The sequence below is a fragment of the Castor canadensis genome, chromosome 6 (genome assembly GCF_047511655.1).
Source record: "Castor canadensis chromosome 6, mCasCan1.hap1v2, whole genome shotgun sequence".
Taxonomy (NCBI): Eukaryota; Metazoa; Chordata; class Mammalia; order Rodentia; family Castoridae; genus Castor; species Castor canadensis.
Window position 1 is genome coordinate 128,627,074 of NC_133391.1, and position 25,526 is coordinate 128,652,599.

At 35.3% G+C, this 25,526-nt stretch overlaps 1 protein-coding gene across 6 annotated transcripts in view; it reads left to right on the forward strand.

Moving 5' to 3' along the window:
• Pde4d (phosphodiesterase 4D) overlaps positions 1-25,526 on the forward strand; it is a 1,369,518-nt gene that overhangs the window by 383,745 nt on the left and 960,247 nt on the right. Inside the window, exon 2 of one of the 6 annotated variants that reach the window (XM_074077456.1) lies at positions 17,837-18,347. The exons of the other annotated variants lie outside the window; for them this stretch is intronic. The gene's annotated coding sequence lies outside the window, so the exon portion shown is untranslated. The remainder of the gene's footprint in view (positions 1-17,836; positions 18,348-25,526) is intronic. 6 annotated transcript variants of the gene reach the window in all.

A 25,526-nucleotide genomic window follows, 5' to 3' on the forward strand; every position in this document is an offset into this window, starting at 1 on the left:
TAGTGAATTATAAGAAGTGATGATCTCAAAGGCTCCAAACAAAAAATAATGGTAATAAGATGAAAATGTTAGTTTCCCTGATTTGACCAGCATGTAATGTGTACATGTAATGAAATATCTTACCGTCCTTCATAAATATGTACAATTATTACATTATAAGAAAAAATATTTTAAATACCTAAGGATGTGGAATTGTAACTAACCTAATTTGATCATTGTACCTTGCATTTACATTTTCAGTCATTTTATCATACACCATAACTTCATCCAATTAAAATAGTATTTAAAAATTTTAAAAAGAATATGGTCATCTAAAGAAGCATTCTGTAGTAGCCACCTCCAAGATGTCATCCAGTGATCCTCACCTCCTGGTATTTATACTATTGTGTCATCTCCTTTTATATCACATTATACCAGTGACCATATTAGAGGTTAGGTTATAAAAGACTGGCTTCCATCTTGGGTGCTTGTTTCTCTCTGTATCTCTCTCTGTTTCTCTCTCTCTCTCTCTCTCTCTCTCTCTCTCTCTCTCTCTCTCTGTCTCTCTCCAATCACTGTGGGGAAAACCAGCTGCCAACTCATAAGGACACTCAAGCAGATCTGGAAGAAACACACATGGACACATGGTAAGGTATAGAGGTCTCCAGACAACAACCAGCAAGGAACTGAGGCCAGGCAACAACCACATGAGTGATTTGGAAATGATTCTCTAGCCCTTGCTGAACCTTTGATGACAGCAGTTCCAGCTGGCAGCCTGGTTGTAACCTCTTGTAAGACCATGTGCCACAAGCACACAGCTAATTCTCTCCTAAATTTTTGATCATCTAAAACTGTGTGCAGTAATAGATGCTTGTATTTTAAGGAGCATTTTGGGATAATTTATTACACAGCAATACATACCTAATTCCTATTATCTTGTCTGGTCATAGCAAAAAGAAAATTGAGTATGAAAAATAAATAATTTTTAAAATGTCACCCTCCCGTTTGTTAGTTTTGGGAAATTAGGGGTGGAAATAAGAATGTCAAAGTCACTATTTCTTTAACTATGCTGGTAAGTAGTGAGTGCAGTGTGGCCCAATCACAGCCAGCACTTGGTAACCATTGTGATTGACACAGCAAGAAACCATCTTATGACTTTTAGGTTTCTTTTACGTTATTTCTTTGAAAAGGCACCAGCTTTGAAACGTATTCTGGAGAAATGTTTCTTGTATTTCTTCCAAGTTTAATGAATTCATGCCTTGGTAGGGATCATGGGGAGATACTGATGTAACATTTTTTTTTAAGGTTTAAGGCCTCTCATTGTCTGCCAATAGATTTTACAGCTGTTAGTTTTGATGTAGTAGAGGGTTCTTAAATGGTGGCATGCTTAAATGGTGCTTTTTGTGGTTAGCAATATGTGAAAGAGAAACTCCCACCTTGAAGTGAAAAGGAGGAAACAACTTATGTCAGTGATTATCGGACTTATGGAAAGAAATAACGAAATACCCAGTAAAACATGCAATATCCCTTTCAGTGAAAGTAGATGAACAAAATAGATGGATTTTGCAAATAGCAACAATTGTTACCTTTTCCTTATTGTAATGGTTGTTGTTCCTAAAGTAATATTTTAAAACTGTGTAGCAACTCACTAGTAAAATATGCAACTCATCAATTGACTTGAGCATATTTTAAAAATAACATAGACTAAATATTTTCAGAACATAATACATAGTAAAATATAATTCATAAATTAAAATAATCTATGTTTATATTATTCATGATATTTTGAAATATGTATATATTGTGAAGTGATTACTACAATGAACTCAATTAGCATATCCATCACATCCCATAGTTATCTTTTGTGTGTATATAGTAAGAATCATAAGGTCTACTTTCAACAATGTTCAAATATGTAAAATATGATCAGGTTTAGTCATTCTGTTGTACAGTAAATTTCCAGAGCTTACTCATCCCATCTGACTGGAATTCTGTATTCTTTGGCCAATGTCTCCCCATTCCTACCATACTAGGTCTTGGCATCTCCTAGGCAACCACCATCTCTGTTTCTGAGTTTGACTTCTTTTGATTCCACATATAAGAATGATCATATAGTACTTATTTTCTATGACTGGTTTATTTCACTTACCACAATGATTTCCAAGTGTATTCATGTTGTTGCAGGATTTCTTTTTTTTTAAGTCTGAATGATATTCCATTTTGTATATGTGTACATAAATGTGTATATCAAATTTCTTTATCCAGTCATCTGTTGAGGGGCAGTTAAGCTAATGTTATATTTTGACTGTTATGAATACTGTTGGAAGGCACATGAGTGTGCAGATACATCTTGGACATACAGATTTTACTTCTTTGGCTGTATCTCCAAAACTGAGATCATTCCATCAAATGAGTTCTATTTTTATTTTTGAGTAATTTCCATACTGTTTTCTATAATGGTTACACTAATTTGTTTTCCCACCAAAAGTATAGAAGGATTCTCTTTATTCTACATCCTTGTCAACATTTAACTTTTCATCTTTTTAATAACAGCCATTGTAACAAGTGTGAAGTCTCCTTATTTTTTTAAATTTTTATATTATTCATATGTGCATACAATGTTTGGGTCATTTCTCCTCCCTTCCTCCCTCCCTTCCTACCTGCCCCCCATCCCCGCTCCCTCCCTTCCCCACACTTACCCCTTGCTACCAGGCAGAAACTATTCTGCCCTTATCTCTAATTTTGTTGAAGAGAGAGTATAAGCAATAATAGGAAGGACCAAGGGTTTTTGCTAGTTGAGATAAGGATACCTATACAAGGAGTTGACATGCATTGATTTCCTGTACATGTGTGTTACCTTCTAAGTTAATTCTTCTCGAATTAACCTTTTCTCTAACTCCTGGTCCCCTCCTCCTATTGGCCTCAGTTGCCTTAAAATATCTGCTTTAGTTTCTCTGCATTGAGGGCAACAAATGCTATCTAGTTTTTTGGGTGTCTTACCTATCCTCATACCTTCCTTGTGTGCTCTTGCTTTATCATGTGATCAAAGTCCAATCCCTTTGTTGTGTTTGCCCTTGATCCAATGTCCACATATGAGGGAGAACATATGATTTTTGGTCTTTTGGGCCAGGCTAACCTCACTCAGAATGATGTTCTCCAATTCCATCCATTTACCTGCGAATGGTAAAATTTCGTTCTTCTTCATGGCTGCATAAAAATCCTTTGTGTATAAATACGACATTTTCTTAATCCATTTGTCAGTAGTGGGGCATCCTGGCTGTTTCCATAACTTGGCTATTGTGAATAGTGCTGCAAAAAACATGGGTATGCAGGTGCCTCTGGAGTAATCTGTGTCACATTCTTTCAGGTATATCCCTAAGAGTGATATTGCTGGATCATATGGTAGATCAATGTTTAGAATTTTAAGAAGCCTCCATATGTTTTTCCAGAGTGGTTGTACTAGTTTACATTCCCACCAGCAGTGTAAGAGGGTTCCTCTTCCCCTGCATCCTTGTCAACACCTGTTGTTAGTGGTGTTGCTAATGATGGCTATTCTAACAGGGGGGAGGTGGAATCTTAGTGTGGTTTTAATTTGCATTTCCTTTATTGCTAGAGATGGTGAGCATTTTTTCATGTGTTTTTTGGCCATTTGAATTTCTTCTTTTGAGAAAGTTCTGTTTAGTTCACTTGCCCATTTCTTTATTGGTTCAATAATTTTGGGAGAATTTAGTTTTTTGAGTTCCCTGTATATTCTGGTTATCAGTCCTTTGTCTGATGTGTAGCTGGCCAATATTTTCTCCCACTCTGTGGGAGTTCTCTTCAGTTTAGAGACCATTTCTTTTGTTGAGCAGAAGCTTTTTAGCTTTATGAGGTCCCATTTATCTATGCTATCTCTTAGTTGCTGAGCTGCTGGGGTTCCTTTGAGAAAGCTCTTACCTATACCTATTAATTCCAGAGTATTTTCTACTCTTTCCTGTATCAACTTTAGAGTTTGGGGTCTGATGTTAAGATCCTTGATGCATTTTGAGTTAATATTGGTATAGGGTGATAAACATGGATCTAGTGTCATTTTTTTGCAGACTGTTAACCAGTTTTCCCAGCAGTTTTTGTTGAAGATGCTCTTTTCTCGTCATATATTTTTAGCTCCTTTGTTAAACACAAGTTGGTTATAGTTGTGTGGCTTCATATCTGGGTCCTCTATTCTGTTCCACTGGTCTTCATGTCTGTTTTTGTCCTAGTACCATGCTGTTTTTATTGTTATTGCTTTGTAATATAGTTTGAAGTCGGGTATCGTGATACCTCCAGCATTGTTCTTTGACTGAGTATTGCCTTGGCTATTTGTGGCCTCTTGTGTTTCCATATAAATTTCACAGTAGATTTTTTAATCTCTTTAATGAATGTCATTGGGATTTTGATGGGAATTGCATTAAACATGTAGATTACTTTTGGGAGTATAGACATTTTTACTGTGTTGATTCTACCAATCCATGAGCATGGGAGATCTTTCCTCTTTCTATAGTCTTCCTCAATCTCTTTTTTTCAGAAGTTTATTGTTTTCCTCATAGAGGTCATTCACATTCTTTGTTAAGTTTACACCTAGGTATTTGATTTTTTTTTTTGAAAACAATTCCATTTATATATATTCTTTCTCAGTTTGTTCATTATTAGTGTAGTGAAGTCTCCTTATGATTTTAATTTGCATTTCCATGATAATTGGTGATGCTGAGCACTTTTTCAAATACCTGTTGGACTATTTAAATGTCTCCTTTAGAAGAATGTCTATCCAGGCCTTTGCTATCAGGTTCTTTGAGTTATATATTTTGGATATTAACTGCTTAATAGATGTATGGTTTGCAAATATTTTCTCTCATTCCATCAGTTATTTCTTCACTGTTGAAGATACAGGTTTTCAGTTTGATATAATCCCATTTGTCTATTTTTTTGCTTTTGGTGACTGTGCTTAATATGCCTTTATATTGATGAATAAACTTTTCTGAAGTGAATAGAGGATCTGAAGTGAATAGAGAAGGGGAAATGGTGAAGAAAAGGGTAAGTAAAGAACTTCTTTGCCACTTTGCAGTTTTTCCAAGGGTCTGGCCCTGGTATTATGTGTGGAATTGTCTCTGTCCAATCTTAGACACTAAAATTACATGTAGCAGACTTTTCCTTGGAAGAGACTGTAGGGTAGGGAAGGTAAAGTTCCAAGGGAGAAAATGGTACATGCAATAGAAGTAGATCAACCACACACATTTATAGTGTCTACTGATCAGTGCTAGATTCTATGATACATAATATATAGAATTCCTCAGTAAAATAGTTTACTTGAAGGATTAGACATGCACATTGAAAGATACGTAGTAACAAAAGGCAAGGAAATGTCTTACATACAAAATATTTCTATATATTTCAAATGAGCTTTTTAAAGTCACAATTTCTATTACATTACCACTTTTTTGATCCAAATATCAAAATATCTCAAATTCTGAGCTCAGTTTCCTACTCTGGCAAAACATAAATATCATTCACTCCTTCATTTGTTCTTTTCCCAATGGTACTGTGTACTGGCTGCTTGAAAGACTCAGTGCTAGGTACCTTAAAGGATCAGAAAGGCTTAAAAAGGATATGTAGGAAATGAAAACTCTCTAAATACTTCTCCAAATTTTGTGAAACTTTCTGATTGCAACAAGGTTGATTTGGTGAGACAAAGTTCTTCATATAAAAGCAATGCAACTATAAACAGGCTAAAACCCCATGGATTCCAGTAGAAGTCATGCTAAGATGACCCTTAAGTAAATTAGAATTGTTGAGGACTTTAGTAATTACAGTGCTTTCCCATGACTCTCCCAACAATCAGGAAGTAAGAGTAGTTTGAATCAAGATCTCATAAATAAACATACAGTTTGCCAATCTCTGGAGGTGAAAAAGTTGTTCTTGACTGTGCCACATGCAGGGCTCAGAGATAAGTGATGACTCTCTTGTCACTCTGTCAGAAAATATATTAACTTCTTTAAGCCAAGAATTATAGTGATTTCAGCAGTAGAATTACAAGGAGTGACTACTGGGACTTGCATAAACCAAGCTTATTTAAATAATGTTTCAGAAAAGAACATTTGCTACTATTAAAGAGTCATGATAGAACAACTGTAATCCCATAAGATGAAGCAAGTTGAGAATATTTATGTTTGGCTCAGCTGTGAGTCTGTAATTTATGAAGAATAATTGGTGTTTGAATAGATGTCCATTATAGAGGAGGAGGTTTAGCCTTTTTTCCACCACTTTTATGTCCAAACTTTTAAGTTATTTCGTGACTGAAAGAATTCCAGTTGTCCATGAATTCCATGGTGATATTTAAATTGGTCTGGTTAATTCATTTATCAGATTTATTGCTTCTGTTATGTGCAAAGTTTGGCAATTGTTGCTGTACAATGCATGTATTGGGACAAAGAAAAGATCCTATATCTTGAGGTGTGTAGGCTTAGTAACAAAGAATGGCAAGTGCAAATATCCAAAGATAGAGAGGAAAGAAGTACTGATGTAAGTTGGTATGTTCAAATGGGTAAATGAGCATTTGAACTGGGCTTTGAGAAATGGATAGAATTCTAGCAGTGAATGTTGGAGAAAGGAATCTCCATGGAAATGTAATAAAAATGAAGGTTAGAGCCATGCTGAAAAAACAAAAAACAAAAAACATTTGTTAATGAAATAGTGGTGAGAACATCCAGAGGTCAATTTACTGTTGTGCTCCCTAGAAATTCCCCATGCCTAACACCGAATACCTTTCCCTGTTCCCTCAGAGACCTTCCTATTAGAAAAAGGATAGTTTTCTCTTTGGCAATGATGAACAATGGACAGAAATGCTTTACTCTGACCAGGCAATGGGCACATTTTGTGTGTGTGTGTGTGTGGTACTGGAGCATAAACTCAGGGCTTACACCTTGAGCCATTCCACCAGTCCTTTTTTGTGAAGGGTATTTTCATGATAGGGTCTCACAGAACTATTTGCCTGGGCTGGTTTCAAACCACAATCCTCCCGATCTCTACCTCCTGAGTATCTAGGATTACAGGCGTGAGCCACTGGCTCATATGGGATTTCTGCTGGCAATGCCAACAGATTAATTGGCACTTTAGTCAGTGTGTGACAGGAGGAAAGAGGAGATATGAGAACAAACAGACCTTTCAGCATTCCTCCAAATATGAAGAAACAGCCAGCTGTCCACTCCTAGTTCCTTTGAGTTTTAATGTGTACAAGACCTTATCTTGGCCTCTGTACCCCAGAGATGTCAGTTACTACTGTGATGCTACATAGAGGACATTGGGATCTGCTTCTGGCGTTAGGCAGCCAGCAACCCACTGTTTGCAGAACAGCCAGGGAGATGCCAAGGAGAGCTTGAACTACTGTAACAATCCAGGAGTGGCTGCTGAGTTAAGAGGAAAGAATAAGCCAGTCAACACATTTCACATTTTCCTGTTCTATTCATCTGTTCCTCATTCAGATTACTCAGCCCACCAAACCACTCTCATATCTTATTGAATGTTAGGGAAAGACTGATTTGGGTCAATGCTTGTGCAAATTATGTAAATGTAGATGATATTCCTTTCGGTTGACAAGGCAAACTTCTTAATTATCTCTAACATAATTAATCACTTATTGCTAAGTAGTTTTCCACTGTTGACATTAGAATTGTCTAGATGACATTAAAATAACCTGAATTCCCAGGATACTCCCAGGTCTTCTTCATCAGAGCCTTGGAGTAGGATGCAGACATCAGCATTCTTAAAAACTCTATAGGTGCTTCCAACATGCAAAGGAAGGTGATTGTCACTGCAACAAAACACATTCATCTTGAACATAGGTAATCAAACCCAGACTCAGAGTAGGTAATAAATATGTGTGCAAGTATCAGATTATTAACAGTTTTCAACAAATGTATTTCCATTTAAAAAATAATCTTGTAAGAAATGACCTTCATAAATTTGTTATAAAATGTAATGTAGTGATGTCTCTCTGTTAGTAATGTGAGGCATGTTGAACATAAACTGTCTGGGGAATGTGGCATTATTTGCAAACATGCCAGAGAATGCAGCAGATTTTACAAAGGTTTATGAAAACAATATGCTTCAATTTTCTTAGCAGAAAAACAGCTTCGAAATTAACTTCCTTTTAAACAGAAAGCCCAGACAGTAGAAGAGAGAAGGGTTCAACCCCTTGTTCATTCACAATTAAATGTTAAGTCTCTTATATTTCTGAAACCCATAACATTTTTGGCTGTTTCTTCCCTTTACCTTTCAGACAAATACCAAAATATGTTGATTCTACTTCTTCAATTCCTTCATTTCTCCATTGTCTTGGCCACAATCCTAAATCAGGCTCTTGTTATCTTCTTCCTTGGCAATTGTTATATGTTCTCCACACCAGTATTTCTTAGGTAACCTCTGGTCAAAGATCTGAGGGCATCATTTTTACTCAACTTCAGTGGTTCTGCACTTACCACAAGTACCACAATTCAACATCCAGGCATTCAATTTCTTCATCATGTGGACTAACTTTATTTTCCAAGGCTCCTCCCCTTTTGCAAGTACTGTGGAAATGATCAAGCTATACTTGATCCCAGGTATAGCTAGCTATACTTTTTCCTGCTATCAGGACTCTGGCTAATACTGGTTAGTACTCAAATCCTGCTCAGTTCTCCCCAGTATGGACAGTACAAACTTCATCTGCTTCACAAAACCTTAATCCACAGAGTAGAAAGCAGTATTTTATTATTATGAGCCCATAATAACACTTCATCTGACCACTTAAAAAATATTCCTCAAAGGTCTCTTAATGTTTATGAGTCTCTATTCACTTTTTGTATAATGGGAACAATATCTACCTAAACCTTGGTTGTATTAGAAATGTTACATATGCAAAAGCCTAATATCTACTGGACAATTTTTATAAAGTCTTTCCTTCCTTTCCTGCCTTCTCTTCCTCCTCCTTCTTTCTTTCCTTTCATATTGTCCATTATAATTTTGTAATTTCCTTGTGTACAGGGAACTGTGATTGATAAATTCTTACTCTCCATGCACTTTCTAGGATAATGCTTTGCACATGTAGGTACTTAATAAACGTAAATATTTTAAAGACACAAGAATCATGACTTGTTCTAAAAGTTACAATCAGGATTTGGGAGAGAATGTATAGACGAGAAATCTAGTTGTTGTTTTGAGAGCACAATGATAATTTTCCATATTATTGTTATTAATATTTAAAATTATCCTATGTATTTGGCCAAAAACTCCTACAGGAATTCATTATTATCTTAATGAGAAATCAAGAGTCAAGTTAGGTAAATTGATTTACCTAACTAGTACTTTTGAGTACTAGACAATGATCAAATAGAGGCCTCTTCAACTTGGAAGCATGTATTATTTCAGCTCACCAGGATTGGTTAGATTATTGTTAAGATCGTGTCTGCCTGGACTGCAATCTTTGAAAATAACCTTTCTTTTTTTTTTTTTTTTTGCTATTATTTGTGTCCTAGATCCATAAAAGAGTGAGTAGTAGACTTGGCAATAAGTTGATGAGAAGAAATTCTGGACAAGGTGGCTAGGCTCAGTGAAGCAGACCCAGAGAATGGAGGGAGCTTGCAAGCTTTGGTTACTACCCCATAAGTACTATTCTCGGACTCACTGAAGAGTCCTAGAGCAAATCCTACTGAGGCTGAAGGTTAGGGACTGGGATAGGCAATCCTCCAGGACACTAGTGTGGATTCCTGCTTCATATTCTCTTCTTCAGTTTATTTTCCATGCATTCTCTCCTTTTCCCATTACCAATAGTTAACCTCTTCCCAAGCAATATTCAGGTTTGAAGAAGCCCCATACTTCCCTGGCCCATGGTTATTTTCTGTAGCTTGTTTATGTTGTTCCAGGGGATCTATTTCCATAATTGCTGCTCTGGGGCAGAGATTCTGCCACTGCCTTATTTGTTCCCACCCATCACCCATGACAGAAAAAGAGGTTCTTGCTGATTAACTTTCTTTTGAGATGCATTGATTTTAGTCTCTTTATTACTAGGGCTGGAGATACAAGGACTGATTTTCACAGAGGGAAGAGATAGGATCTGATGTTCACAGGGACACATAGATAAAGAGTCTGAATTCCAGGGGAAAATTGGTGAAGAGTATAGTTGCTTTTATTCTTGGCAGCTGTCTAGATGGGTTCTAATCCTGCTGGAGGTTTAGATGCCTCCCTAGCCTTATACTATATTAAAATAGTTCAATAACCTGTATGAGGCCTAAAACAACATGAATTGAGTTATATCAGAGAGTGAAGAACTGGTAGAAGTTCATAGAATTGGCCATGATAAAACATCCTCTTACTCAACTCACTGAATAAACTTAACTACAGAAACTGACTTTTACTAATAAAATAATACTGAGGAGACTATATTAAAGTTCCTTCCATCATGAAAACTTTGTAATTCTGTGATTCTGTCACCATTCTGGAATATACCATAAAATGATAGAACATAATGAAAAATTTGCTTAGAATTCATGTTATAAACTTATTTGAAAATGGGATACATTTTATAGGGTTATAAATTAATAGAACAGCTCTAATAGCTGGATTTGATGTACACATTGACTAAAGAAGACAAAAAATGGTCTACAACAAATTAATTGCTGTCAGAAATGATAAAAGACATTGATTTGTATAGTAACTCAGTTACAAGAACAAAATAATAGTACAAATTGAAAAGATTAAGTCATTTTCATATTTATTTGGAATCTAAAAGTATCAAAAATCATTGAAATGATAAGAAAGGTTGCATACCATAGGACAAGGTTTATTAGAAGGCAATGTATATCAGTACAATTAATTGGGAAATTCTACTAAAGCATTGCTGTTTATATTATATCTCATGCTTTTATCACACAATCTGATCACTTATGTTATTTTCAGGTTTTTCTCAATTGCTTCAGAGTGGATTCTTATAGTAAACAATTATGGACATATGTTTAACTATATAATATTTTTATAAGAAGCAATGTAATTGGAGCATTTTTTTCTTGGAACACTTCAATATCTGTTAGGTTGAGAAAAGCTGGCCTACATGGTTCTAAATGCTTTATTTGCAAAGAATAGCCTGTTTTCTCCCCTTTCTTATCTTCTAGTGGCCACATGGTTACACACATATCTATTTTGTTGACTTATTCACTCATGATGCAATATAGTTAGATAAGTTTAAATCCATACAAAGACCAGTGGCACTGACTTCTACAAAATTTCAGTGCCAACCTTACCACCACACACAAAAAGAAATGTATATTACCTGACTACATTACATCCCTAGAGAACAGTCTTGATATTTAAGGAATTTTCGATGAAACTTGTACACATGATTAATATGCAATTCTTCCTATTAACTTGGAATTTATACATCAACAGAGTTATAAATTGCACTCAAACATTGGTTTGTTGTTTTTTTTCATAGATCATGAGAAAAAACCCATGGCTGTACCATTACCATTTTGTGACTAATCCTTTATACGTTAAACCAAAGCTTCAGTTACCTTGAATGAATGGTCTATTTTGTAACACCTTTGGCTTAGTGCTGAACTGTATTTCCTACTCTAGGAGTCAAATATTATGAAGAAACTACATCAGGGTATAATAATAATCATTTTGAAATTTAAAATTCCCACCTTTAGAGATAAGTGTATTTATTAATCCTAAAACCAGTATAGCTTTTGAGATCTTTTTTATAAAAACTTGAGTGGACAGAGTTGTATTAAGATAGGTAGCTAGCTAATTTCCAAAAAATGATATTACTGAGTTAAACTAGAACTTTGCTTTCAGAAGAAGAAAAGCCCAAATTCTTCATGGCACACTTTCATTATCCTGAATACAATTTTATTTGACCCATTAAAAATAATAGTGTAAACATAGTTATCAACGTTACAATGATGAATAAAAACTGGAAGCAATTGTTTAATAGTTTTATACTAATATACTTTTCTTACCATTTACACACATACACATATATACATATTTATACATATACTAATTATTAATATAATAATAGCCACAGAGAGCATATAGCAAATGGTCACATTTGTAGGTACTTTAGAAATGTCATCTCTGAGGACCCATAAAAGTGCACACAAAATATATCTACTTGGGTTCTTTGAGATAGCATATAGTTCAAAAACAGGAGTCAATGATTTCAACTTAGATCTATGTCATATGTATTTCTATACATATGTTTTCCTTAGTGTTATAAGCAGGAAAATAATAATTTTGAATAACTGGAATAACTGAAGACACTTCCATGTTCAAAAACATAGTGAGAAATTTTCATTCTTTGGCTCACTATCTTATGGAATCCAAATACAACCTGAGGATAGTGGTAATGGAAGAGACACCACAGTTTGGAACAGAGTATATGATCTCTTCTTGTTTCATTTAGATGACATAGCTACATCTAAAAGACTCAGTGCATGTGTTCATTAGGAGGACAAATTTTACTTGAATAATGTTTAAATAAAACAGTGAATGGTTTAATCCTAGGATTTGTGCATTTGTTATAACATATTGTGAATAAAAACTTGCCCTTTTAATAACATTTTCTCATAAATTTTAATCTCATAAGAAATTGTCTCACATACTTTCAAAACAAAGTATATGCCTAATGTATGAATGAATGCATATACATGTCTGGTTTTCTGGCTTTCTTCATACCCTACTTACACCTGCCAGGTAATTGGGTATTTATAATGCATTGATTTTATTTTTTCTTCTGAAAGATAATGATAGTTTAATTTATCATTTGTTCATTATGACAGATTGTCCAGATTAGTTCAAAATCTACCATGTTGTTCACTTTTAAAATAATATTCAATTACTTGTAAACTAACAGTTCCTCTAAAGTTTATAGCCTGATCTCAATTGATACTCAATAAATAGATACTTATTGACTTCTAGTTCAAGAGAACACATGGTTTTTATTTTCCTCTTTCCTTTCTGAGACCACATTAAAATAGTACAAAAATAAATTTGTGTAATGAACAACAATAATAATAAAAAGAAAGAGGTCGTCACTAGTAATGGATTTCATGTAATTTCTGGAAGATGATATGTGATCAAGTGATGTTGTTGTTGAAGAAAAGCAAAGCCAGTCATTTCAGAAAAATGTGCATGGCTGGAGCTTTATCCAACAAACAGCCCCAAATAGTCTGGCAGAAACCAGCAAGGCTCCAGTTTGGGATGTGACAACACTGATGGGCATTGCAATGAGAAAAATAGCTATCATCAGAATTCTCACCAAGAATATTTGCATCAGTTTTTGCTGTCTAACAAACCAGATTAAATCATAATAGCTTAAAATAGTCAGTTATTTACTTCACTATCTTACATAGTTGGCAGTTTTGACTGAATTTATTTAGGTTTACTCATGTGTCTTCACTCAACTGCCTATCTGTTAGTCAGCCCTATTTCCACAGGTTTGTTGTCTGTATCTGTCAACTATGAGGATTAAAGCAACTGGACCTTGTGCATCTTATCACTGATAAGACTATTCTGGGCTTGTTTGAATGGTGGCTGAGCAGAATCATGGGATTAAAATACAATTGTAAGATCTCTCAAGACACAAACTTAGAATTAGTACATTTTCACATACTTCCACTTTTGATTCATTCTTTCTATTGTTCACATGGGTTATAAGACCAGTCCAGATCCAAGGGATGCTGAAACATAGTCCGTCTATTGATGGAAAGAGGCACAAAGGCACTTTGCAGAAAGTGAGGGCACAGGGTAGGGATAAATTATAACAATTTTTTAATCTAACAGCATATTTGGATCAGTTTTATCCTCTTCCACTCATCACATTTGTCCTCAGCCCATATTAGAATGCCTGGCTTACAGCCAAGTGTTGATTGCCACTACAGCAAAAGCCAAAATGAAACAAAGCTTATTTAACGAAGAATTGAACCCCTGGAAAACTAGGTCAGGTTAGCATGGTGAGTGCTAGCATGTGTCAAAATAAGGGCCAAGATGGTGGACTTCCTTGTATTCTTCTTAATTAACAAGCCATGCTCTCAGTCTGAATTTTCATTGCCTTTTTTTGAAATATTCCTTGCTGAAACCAAGGATCACCAGACATTTGAGGAAATTTGCAACATAAACAAGAAAGATCAAGATGATTAAATGGAGAAATGACTCCAGAGGAATTTAAGATAATTACAGCCACATAAAAATAATACCACCCTTCGAGAGATTCAAGAAGCTCCTACATCTTTATAACAAAAAAAAACCAAATCTAAATATGCTATGAAAAAGAGAAAAACATTATGACTGACCTCTTAAAATTTCAAAAATATAATTGCCAAACTGAGCATTCAGGTTAAGAATATTAAAATTATGATAACCTCAAAAATGCAGAAAAAAGGTAAAGCAATAGAAGCTATTAGAAGATAGATAAAATATATTTAGGAAGATCTCTTAAAAAGGGGATATCAATAGATTAGAGGATAATAGTCGAGATTTCTAAAAACTTGAAAATGTAAATTATTGCTAAAAATATTCTTCTCTGAGTAATTTGTCAGTGCTGACATATGTATCAGGGAAAAGAAGCTTTGTTTATAGCTTTCAACTTTTAGATACAATCTGTAGACAAAGTCATATAATTCTTAATGGCAGATCAGAGTTTGAATGTCTTGAATGGGACCTGTCGGCACAAGTAGGTCTGTTATCTCCTTGGAATCTAAAGTCCTATGTGATGGTCTTTGTCTCCACTCTATGTAGGCAAAACACTGTGTACTATTTCATCAATACCATTTTTCACTTGATGAGCCTTGAGACAAGTAAGTTGGTCTTGAAGCTCGAGGGTATCCAATGATAGAACAAGTCATCACTCTCTACTCTTGCCTCTGAGAGTCTCTGGCATCATTCCTCTGATTCTGAACAGTGGAATCAGTTGAACCCATGGGAAGGTTCATGAAGGGATGGTCTCTCTTTACAGACACAGCACTCTCTTAGAAGTTAGCCCTTCTTAGCTCTCATTCACAAGGCTATCGAGAAAGTATGTCCTATTCTGTCCTTGGAATCTCACATAAGGAATCATAAACTCTTTGAACTTGTCTTGGAAATTTTAATAACTTTGTTCTCAGTAGTGTGCTGTTTGGCTCGAAGCTTACCAGTATTTGATAATCTACAGATTGGAAGCACAAGTCAGTCAGCAGTGTACACCATCCTGTTGTGTGCAGTCTTAATTCATTCCAGCTCCTATAACAAAAATACCAGAAACTAGGTACCTTATAAACAACAGAATTTTATTTCTCACAGTTCTAGAGGTTGTGAAGTCCAAGATCAAGGCATCAGAAGATTTGATGTCTGGTTCGGGTCTGCTTTCTGGTACCTTTTAGCTACGTACTGACCTAGACAAGGCAGCTCCTTTTCTCAGTTCACTAATCCCATTTAGAAGGGCTCCTCCCTCACGATCTAATCATCTCCCAGAGGTTGTACCCTGCCATGTCATCAATTTGGTGAATAGGTTTCATCATATGAGTTCTAGTGGGACACAAACATTGAGACTATCATAAGAGCAAAGAAGAATATTGCATGTTTTACCATAGAGACCTTTCTTCTAACCACATTTTGATTATTGTCAGGACAATTAAAAGAAAGTAAGGAAATCAAAGATCTTAAAATTATATCAGAGTTTTTATGGGGCCTTGATTAATGACCACACTTAATACAAAAACTTGAACAGTAGCAGCTAAATATTTAGATACATCATAGTTGAAAAATATTAACTTCAAGTCTGTTGTATTGCGTAATTGTTTTTTTCTTTGGGATTGACACGAGGACAGTCCTAACTTCCTGGATATGCAAACTGTGCATGCACGCAGGGATCACACTTAGTTGGGCTTATAAATTATGGGGCTGGTCCTACAGGTAAGAGAGTTAAAAGTTAAGTTATAATAGTAAAATTACTGATCAGATACTGCAAGTAAGCCTGAAAAATGTTGAGAACCTCAATTACCCTACTGATGTTTCTCTCATGCACCCAGTCTTCTTTTTTCCTCTCTGTTCTCCATCTGTAGGACTTTTCTGGTTCCATCACAATGTACTGTTGGCTCTTCCCGCATACAAAGACTTAAAGAGAAGTTACGACCAAGCATATGCAATCTCCATACCAGATTTTATATGAAGATTCCCCAACATCTTTGTCAAGCTGTCATATTAGCACTTGCATGTTGTTATATATAAACACATATTTAAATGAACTTTAGTGTTCTTCTAAGCAAGGAGTACATATTTTAAAAATTGGTAGCTTTCTTTTTTCAATTTGAGAGAACTATTTTGTTTAATTACTATTTAAATCACTGTAGCACAACATTTATGACAAAATTAGTTTGCTTTTTAATGAACAGTCAACTAAAAGCAAAATAAAACTTTGTTTTTGCCATTTGGCAAAAGTGTAATTCTGCTATAATTTACTTCAAAAATTATACTGTTTGCCAGAAATAAACAAAAACAAAACCAAGGTACTTTATTCTGACCCATGCAAATTTCAAGAAATGCTTAGTACCAAATTAACTGCCCTTTGGCTTTGAATATTCTGTCCAAACCATTGAAATATGGTTTACAAGTGAATCAGTAAGGGATGAAAGATGATCAAAGGCTGTGAGATAATCCTGCCTGTCTGGGTTACTTCCAAAATAGCCAGTGTCAATGTATCAGTTAGAATAATTAATATTAAGTGCTGGTACAGATAAAACCTCAAATCCCAGTGACTAAATCAATCAATGTTTGTCTCATTCACACAAAATCATTTGGTATTTCTGTTTGGCCAATTGCCTTCCAGACATGTGGGCTTCTTCCTGTGCATCTAAAAATTCATTCTCCTTTTCTGTGTGTTCTCACAGACTTCTTCTTTGGCTTCATTTATACAATTATCTCCATTTTCTTTCTTTCAATTTTGACTTCTTCTTTGGTTCTACTTTGTCATTTAAGTTTGGGGAGTTTCTCAAGTTTGGTTCTAGATCCTGTTTTCCCCTTTACCCTAGGCTTTTTTATCCCTCTCATTCTTCTAATTTTAATTATCACTTATATACCAAAGATTCACTCATATATTCAGCCCATATTTGTTCTTTGTGGTTCATATTTATATATGCTATTGCTTTTTCAATATTTCCCATTGAGTGTTCAAATGCACTTTAGATCCAAAATAACCAAAATTGAAATCCTTTTCTCCCTTTACTGCCTTCTCACCATGATTTTCTCCTGTGGACCTTATTTCTATCACTAAGATCTGCTCACTTTTAGTTATATGCTGCATGCATCCCTCTCCCTCTGCATTTGTCAGTGTTAGTCAAAGCTGGGATTCCCTCTTTTCCAACCACAATGATAGCTGCCATGATCCATTTCCTGGCATTCTCTTCTTAACCACTGTCTAATCATTTCTCCACATTGCATTCAGAGTCATTTCCAAACAAAAATCAATGTTATCACTGGCCATACTCTCTTGCTTTAAAACCTATTGATGATCTTCCATTGTTATTAAAACTATTAACATCCCTTTAGCTTGATCTTTCAGGTGCTGCATAATTAGAATCATACCATCTCTAGCATCTTTATCTTGTCATAAAGCATCACCTGCCTCGCTCTCTGAGCTCTCTGAGCTCCAGGTAACTGGCTTTTCACTTAGTGCCTTGGGGTCTTTGCTCCTGCTGTTCTCTCTGATAGAAATACTTGCTCCTACTTCTCTTATCCACTTATCCACTGAATTGCTTCTCACCCTTCCCTCTAGCACTGCTTTTGCTATATCCCATAGATTTTGATAGGTTGTCCTTTCATTTTCATTAAATTCCAGGAACTTTTTGATTTCCTCTCTTATTTCTTCAATGACCCACTGATCATGAAGCAATGTGTTGTTTCATCTCCTACGCTGGAATTAATACGCACAAGCAATGACTTCCTAAATAGAACTCAAATGACTCAGCAACTAAGGAAAAGGATTAACAAATGTGACTACATAAAATTTAAAAGCTTCTAAACAACAAAAGAAATGGTCACCAGATTGAAGAGGCAGCCCATAAGATGGAAGACAATCTTTGCCAGCTATACATCTGACAAGGGATTAATAACCAGAACATACAGGGAGCTCAAAAAACTAAACTCCCTAAAAATCAATGACTGAATAAAGAAATGGGTAAATGAACTTTACAGAGCCTTTTCAAAGGAAGAAGTTCAAATGGCCAAAAAACCCACAAATACTCCACATTCCTGGCCATAAAGGAAATGAAAATCAAAAACACTTTAAGATACTACCTCACCTCTGTTAGAATGACTGTCATCAAGAACACAAACAACAACAAATATTGGTGAGTCTTTGGGGAAAAAGGACCCTTACACACTGTTGGTGGGAATGTAAATTAGTGCAACCACTATGGAAAACAGTATGGAGGTTCCTCAAAAAATCTGAAAATAGAACTGCCATATGATCCAGCAATACCACTCCTAGGGATACACCCAAAGGAACATAAGTCAGATTACAACAAAGGCACCTGCACAGTCTCATTTATTGGAGCATTATTTGCAATAGCTAAGCTATGGAAACAGCCAAGATGCCCCCCTACAGTAAAATTTTACTCAGCCACAAAGAAAAATGAAATTTTATCATTTGCAGGTAAATGGATGAAATGGGTAAAAGTCCTCTTAAGTGGAGTTAGCCAGGTTCAGAAAGTCAAAGGCTTTTTCTCTCATAAGTGGAATATAGACCTAATACAAATACAAGCAAAATTGTGAAAAACAGGTCATGATAAGGGGGATGTCCCCTACAAGAGATGGAGAGTAAAAGAAGGAAGTTAAGAAGGTGAATATGGTTGATATACTTCCTATACTAGAATGAATATAGAATTTTTAAACCTGTTGAAATCACCAGAAGGGGACTAAGGTAGAAAGTAGAAAAATAGAGGAGATGTACCAATTTGGGTTATTATATATATATATATATATACATATATATATATATACATGGAAATGTCACAAGGAAACTAATGTATAGCTACCTTAAACAAACAAAGATGTCATATTTTTTCAAAAATGGAAAATAAGAGGACAAAATAGGTCCTCTCTGGGGGATTGGTACCAGTGGGAGGGGAGAGGATGTAGAGAATAGGTGTTGGAAGATGAATATGGTGCAAATATGTGGACACATGTATGTAAATTGAAAACATGAGACTTGTTGAAACTATTTCAGGAATGTGGAGCGGGGGGATAAAGGAGAAGGATGGAGGGGGAAATTCAACTATGACACATTGTAAAGACTTTTATAAATGTCACAACGTACCCCCAGTACCTCTAGCATAACAATAACTTAAAAAGAAATATTAAAACTCTTAACACAAGTTAAAAGTAGAAATGGTTCAACTTGAAAAAAACAGCTTTTCCCTTTTATTCCCAAGCCCTACCCTATCACCTTGCACAGAGTAACCTTAAATAAATATGTGTTAATTTGAACTGGATTTTAATGGCTAGAGTTTAAATATATTAATTTCAAAGGTATACATTACAAAATGTATACCTGCCTTTTTGGCCAGTCCAGGTTGATTCCTAATAAAAATGCAAGTGTGCCATTTTCTTTCAGACAGACTCATGATTTCACTATTTAGCAAGAGGGTTTTTACTAATTTATTAACACTGTCTTGAAGATATCAAATTGATTTATTCCCACTTCATTTCCTTAACCATCTGTTTGTTTCTAAAGAAGCAGGAATTTTGTAGAAAGAGCAATAAATATGCAGATTCTGTGTGATTTCTAGTTCTTACTGTGAAAAAAAAAAAAGAAAAGTAATGTGAAATAGAAGTATGATCTTTTCTGCTTGGTGTTTAGGCTGTTGCTTTTTTCGTCTATGATTTGTGTTACTGACCTCAGGCTTAAAGTTGGTTTTTGTTTTTAAAGATAGCCAAATTTGGGATGGTAAATCATCAATTTTTTATAGCAAGCCCCAGGATTTCTGTATGAGCTAGTCTGAGAAGTTGCACTAGTGGAGTTGCTGTTTACTGAGATAGAAGAAGAGAAGATCAAGATTTCCATGTTAAATTTGGTATATGTATTCAGATATATCAGTGGAAGTATTTATTATCATTCAGTTCTGAGTCTGGAGTTCAGGTCTATTTTATAGTTCTGATGTAGGTATTTATGATTTTTTTTTTTTTTTGCAGTACTGGGGCTTGATTTCAGGGCTTATTCCTTGAGCCACTCCACCAGCCCTTTTTTCGTGAAGGGTTTTTTTTCAAAATAGGGTCTCACAAACTATTTGACCAGGCTGGCTTAGAACCGTGATCTCCTGAACTCTGCCTCCTGAGTAGCTATACAGTCATAAGCCACCAGTGCCTGGTAGTATTCGTAATTTTAAAGTTGAGGAGTTACTGTAGATAAATAAGAGAGGGCAATCCAATGTTTGCAATTTGGGATGTAAGAAGGAAACAGAAAGATTGAGAAGGAGCAGCTGACAAGACAGGAAGACAACCTAAAGTGAGGATAGAGTTGGAAGTCAATGAAGACAATGTTTGAAGAAGGAATGAGTGATTAATTCTGAATCTTGCCAATTACCTGAAAAATTGAGAACTGAGAACTGACTAATGGATTTAGCACTGAGGAGGCCTTGCCTAACCTTGACAAGAGCTGTTGTAGTGTAGTACTGGCACAAAAGCAAAGAGGAAGAGGTTTGGAACAAATGGGAAAGCATGAGCTTGGACAACTCTTTTCAGGAGTTTTTCTCTAAAGTGTTTTAGCCAATTATTTAGTGTCAATTGCCACTTGTGTGACACTAAACTAGATATACTACAGTAGCTTTTAATGTTGATGGAAAGAATCCAGAGAAGAGAGGAAAATTGGTACTGTAAGAGAGAGAATGACTGGACCAGTCTTCCTGAGCAAGTGCAAAGCGAGATCAGGTGTATCAATGGAGGATTCGGAGTATGTGATAGAGGAAATTATTTTACACTTTGTTATGTTTTCAAAGAAAGAAGGATCAGCTTGTCAACTAAGTGTGAGGAGAGATCAGAAACTGTTGAAAATTTAAAGAGCATTGTGAAAGAATCATCTATGGTAGGAACATGAAATCTTACCATGTTTTCAATAAGATAGCCTGTGAGCTGAAAGGTTGTAAGAAATAATCAAAGAAGACTGAGTCCTTAGCATGTTTAAGTAGAGAAAAGCATTATAGTAAAATGATCACAAGGATCATGGGCAAAACAGATAGTACATTGTCTATACTCACAACACTAAACAAAAATAATGTAGAAAATCAAACTAAAAAGTGCAACATCTATTATGCCTTTTTTTTCTTTTTTTTTCCTTTTTCTTTTATTATTCATATGTGCATACAAGGCTTGGTTCATTTCTCCCCCTGCCCCCACCCCCTCCCTTACCACCCACTCCACCCCCTCCCTCTCCCCCACCCAATACCCAGCAGAAACTATTTTGCCCTTATTTCTAATTTTGTTGTAGAGAGAGTATAAGCAATAATAGGAAGGAACAAGGGGTTTTGCTGGTTGAGATAAGGATAGCTATACAGGGCATTGACTCACATTGATTTCCTGTGCATGTGTGTTACCTTCTAGGTTAATTCTTTTTGATCTAACCTTTTCTCTAGTACCTGTTCCCCTTTTCCTATTGGCCTCAGTTGCTTTAGGGTATCTGCTTTAGTTTCTCTGCGTTAAGGGCAACAAATGCTAGCTAGTTTTTTAGGTGTCTTACCTATCCTCACCCCTCCCTTGTGTGCTCTCGCTTTTATCATGTGCTCATAGTCCAATCCCCTTGTTGTGTTTGCCCTTGATCTAATGTCCACATATGAGGGAGAACATACGATTTTTGGTCTTTTGGGCCAGGCTATAACCTCACTCAGAATGATATTCTCCAATTCCATCCATTTACCAGCGAATGATAACATTTCATTCTTCTTCATGGCTGCATGGAATTCCATTGTGTACAGATACCACATTTTCTTAATCCATTCGACAGTGGTGGGGCATCTTGGCTGTTTCCATGACTTGGCTATTGTGAATAGTGCCGCAATAAACATGGATGTGCAGGTGCCTCTGGAGTAACAGTCTTTTGGGTATATCCCCAAGAGTGGTATTACTGGATCAAATGGTAGATCGATGTCTAGCTTTTTAAGTAGCCTCCAAATTTTTTTCCAGAGTGGTTGTACTAGTCTACATTCCCACCAACAGTGTAAGAGGGTTCCTTTTTCCCCGCATCCTCGCCAACACCTGTTGTTGGTGGTGTTGCTGATGATGGCTATTCTAACAGGGGTGAGTTGGAATCTTAGCGTGGTTTTAATTTGCATTTCCTTTATTGCTAGAGATGGTGAGCATTTTTTCATGTGTTTTTTGGCCATTTGAATTTCTTCTTTTGAGAAAGTTCTGTTTAGTTCACTTGCCCATTTCTTTATTGGTTCATTAGTTTTGGGAGAATTTAGTTTTTTAAGTTCCCTATATATTCTGGTTATCAGTCCTTTGTCTGATGTATAGTTGGCAAATATTTTCTCCCACTCTGTGGGTGTTCTCTTCAGTTTGGAGACCATTTCTTTTGATGAACAGAAGCTTTTTAGCTTTATGAGGTCCCATTTATCTATGCTATCTCTTAGTTGCTGTAAGAGTAGGAAATACTCTGGAGTTAGGTATAGGTAAGAACTTTCTCTATTATGCCTTAAACAAAGACTGGAATTATATAGACCCAATAATTTTATTATGTGATTGGGTGTAATATTAAATTTTTTAATAAATATAACACCATGGGAACTTGAGAATGTGACCATTTGTACTGGTATATTGACTGATAATACTTTTGTTTTATCTTTCTTTTTTGTTGTTGTTTTTATTTTGTTTATTTATGGTGCCAGGGCCTTGTGCACACTAGGCAAGTGCTCTATCACCTAGTCACATCCCTGGCTTAGTTTTAACTTTGAATTATTAAAATGAAAAATAGAAATGTAGTGTTACTTTGTTGTGGGAATGCTGTTTAACTTGTCTGGAATATTGCAGGGCTTTTCTATGACAAACTTTAATTTTTTGGTCAAATTAAAATGCTGACAGAGTGTTTCAGAGTAAAATCAGAAAGGTCACACAGAATGGAAATCAGGTTTCTTTCTGCCACTAAGTATATTTATCTAAGGAAAATCTTGAAAAATCCTCATTTGTTTAGTACCTTTTCCGTGGTCACAGCTGTGATTCTCTGAGTGTTAAATACTCTCAAATAAATACCTGCTGAGCATCTTCCTGTCTTTCCTAGACCCTTTATATGCATAGCTCCTAGTCTCTGCCCTCTTGCTAAAAGGGTGTCCTTTTTTTTTTTTTTTTGAACTCAGGGCCTTCAACTTGAGCCACTCCACCAGCCCCTTTTTTGTGTATTTTTGAGATAGGGTCTCATGAGAACTATTTGCCCAGGCTGCCTTGAACTTCAGTCCTCCTGATCTCTGCCTCTTGAGTAGCTAGGATTACAGGCGTGAGCCACCAGCCTTGAGGGCTTCCTCTCTGCGATCTCAGAGCCAATGTCCTTAAGTGCTTGAAGTTCATTCCTACCTGGAGGTACCACCACTTCTCCTTTAAGTGCATGTTTGCTTTTTGTGTTGTTCAGTCCGTTCTGCTTTAATGTTTGTCTTGAAGACATTAATTTGTTCCAATGCAATAATGGATACCTTATGAAAAGAATTGAAAACACCTCAAAAAATTATGTAACTATTTTAGCCACATATCACCACTGGGATGTATAACAATGTTATGTAAGAATATGAAGATTTTCTGCGATTATAGATTAATCTTTTATACTCAGAAATTGTGGTTGTATTGCATATATATTTACTATCTGGGTTGGACATGCTCCTAAATGCTCATTAATTCCCCAAACAACCTTATGAAACAAGCCCTTTTATTGTGGCCATATTGCAAATGAAGAAAGTGAAGAAAAAATATTAAGTAACTTGTTTAAACTCAGTGACAAGATATTTGAATCCAGATAATCTACTTGCCCAAGCATAACCTCTTTCTAAATTTCATGCAAGCCAGCAGGATAATTCAGCAGGAAAAAAAATCTGCTGCGGTAATCAGAATATAGTTATTTCCATGAGTCAGAGTTCCTCTCTTGACATCTGGGGAAAGAAGAGAAGGAGCCAGAGAGACTACAGAAATATTCAAAATAGTGATAAGTGATAAATCATGTGTCATGGGATCAGAGCCCTATTTGGGACAAAAATAAGCCAAATTTTAGGGCAATTAAGCGGAACATTTCATTCAAATATTATCATAATTAATTTATTCCCTTAAAATTAGTATAAAATAATAAGCTAATAGCACCATATTTATAGTGTGTAATCAAAAGTGGACTTACTTATAAAATACTGACACTGTGTTTCCTGAAGTGGTAGAGTGAAGATAAAGTGAAAACCTCAAATAAAGGATTAAGGTTACAGAGAATGTGTTTGGTGCAGACATTACAATTCATTTAATGACCTGAAATATAACTAGTATCAACAATACTAAAAGAAAAATGAAGAGGTAGTGAACTTATAGGAAAAAAATGATAACATTTAAAGGCTAAGGAAGGAAAAAATTCAATCAATATTAACATTCTTACCAAAATCATTACTTTATGTGGAAAAAAGTTAATTACTTTATAATACCCTGAAATGATACCAAAACACAATGTAAATGAAAAAGGGAATATAAAAGTATATCAAGGCTATAAATATTAGTATTTAAAGTTATTTATTCATATGGATATGATTTGAAAGGAAATATGATTGTGTTGTCAGGATTGTATAATTTTAATAATTTTAAATTATAATAATTTTGTTGGAAAAGATCTTAAAAGTATAGCTAACATTAGTTCACACTTGCAGAAAGATGTTTATTCAGGTCTTTTAAATATACATTTTTTTGAGTGTGTTGCAAAGGGATTAAAAAATATTGCTTGCTTTGTACAATTCTACATAGATGACTATGCTCATTAACATGATAAATGCAAACTGGTGCTCAGCCCATTGTAATATAGGAAGTTATTTTGAATTCCAGGTGTCACTTCCTATGGGCAATGAATTTGCAATTTCCCAAATGTAAGATTTTAAGTTTTCATGATCTAATTTTTTTATTTAAGGTTTTTGTTTTTATTTAGCAGTACTCATCAACATTTTGCATAAAAAAGTCTCATTAATCCAATTATCTTTCCCATACATATTTAACCCAACTGTAGACTGTTAGTTTCTGCATTATTAGGTAAAGATGAAAAATTAAAAATATTTGTTTTCCTCACTCCTCCTTATATGACAGCACATTGGTCAAATCCCTATATGAGTGGATTTAACAAAAGGTGGGATATTTTCAAAGGCTTGTGTTTTATCAGTGATACTATGTGGCATTGGGGAATTCCAATAGGCTGGAAGATGTTTTCCTTATTAGTAACTTTCAGAAGATCAGAATTAAATACCTATAACTTTCTGTGTTACTGATACTCTTACAGAAATCTGGCTCTCAACATTTTGCTGTAGGCAAAAGTT